A 1,401-nucleotide genomic window follows, 5' to 3' on the forward strand; every position below is an offset into this window, starting at 1 on the left:
TTTTTTAAGTTCAGTACGTTCAAATTTTTTAAATTAAAATACCGGTAGTTTAAACATTTTCATTTCAAGATGCTGATCAAATACTTTGAATTTTTTCAGAAAGTTGGTTACACATAATCTATTATTACACATTTTCCGTATTAATGCTTGTTTGAGGCCTTTTACCTGCCTGGTAAGGGTCACCGTTGTAATAGCAAGTGTTGAACAAACATTTAAACAAAACGACAAACACAAGACTCCTCTGAAGCATTATTGTGCCTCAGGGAATGCAGACTACAATCTATGGGTGTAGTATACAAGCCTGAAATAATCAATAATAGTTCAACTTTCGAAGCATTGTAGAGCTATCACTTTTTTAAAAACATTTTTAAACCTATGCTCACACTAGCCAAAGACGTTCGTTTTGTTCGTTTTCGAGTGGGGCATGGCGTCACGGAAGTGCTTTGCACTCGATAATCGCTTAAATGTGTGAGAGGATTGGCAACCCACAGACGTGGGAGCAAGATACAGACGGGACAATAGCAGTGCACGCTGATGTGAGTAAGAAAGTGTATGAGCTTAACGCCCATATAAACACTATTAGGTTATCTAAAAAGCAGGGCCTACGAATTTAACGTCCATCTCCGACAGGACCAAGCCAGATGAGTTGACCGCCTTGAAAAATCTGCTTTGTAGTCCGCCATGATACCTTCTGAGCTAATGGAGCCTTCAACACTGTGGCGTCAGTAGGCTAGTTGCTACCCTAGTACCTAGTTTTGAGAAATTTTATGTATTTTGAGTTTCACAACATGTCGTGCTTCTTCTTATGCAATTCTTTGAATATCTTGATAACGACTCTGACTAATCTTACGATTTTGATCGAACCGACAGAAAAGTCGGTTTCTGACTTCATGGTATTCGTAACTAAAAACGGCCAAAAATGTTGGACAAACCTTTGTAATTCTGAAGTATCGTACTGATTAGTCTCCAGAGAAAGATCATGTCAGTACGTTAGTGTTTTAGCGCCTGTCAAAAGCGTTGCATGCTTCCCGAGAAGCCCAGAATGCTTCTCAGTGTTCTGGGGTCTATTGGGGTAATAATAGCTGTAAGCCACATAGAGAAAGCCGTAGAGTACGACTTTTTGCTATGTAAACACAGCATTAAAATCATTAGGTAAGAACCGTTGACACAAAATAGGACCACACAACTACAGAGAAATAGATAAGTAGATAACGACGTAAGCTACCCTGCCGGCTCTAACTTCGAAGTATAATGGAGTCAAAATTATTATAAATGTTGCCATATCTATTGTTTAGAATAATTGCAGAACCAATAGCTGTTCCTAATAAGATTGACAATACAAAAAACGGATAAACAAACAAAATAACAGAAACCATATTCACACACACACACGCGCACGCA

This window comes from Aplysia californica, unplaced genomic scaffold (assembly GCF_000002075.1).
Source record: "Aplysia californica isolate F4 #8 unplaced genomic scaffold, AplCal3.0 scaffold00915, whole genome shotgun sequence".
Taxonomy (NCBI): domain Eukaryota; kingdom Metazoa; phylum Mollusca; class Gastropoda; order Aplysiida; family Aplysiidae; genus Aplysia; species Aplysia californica.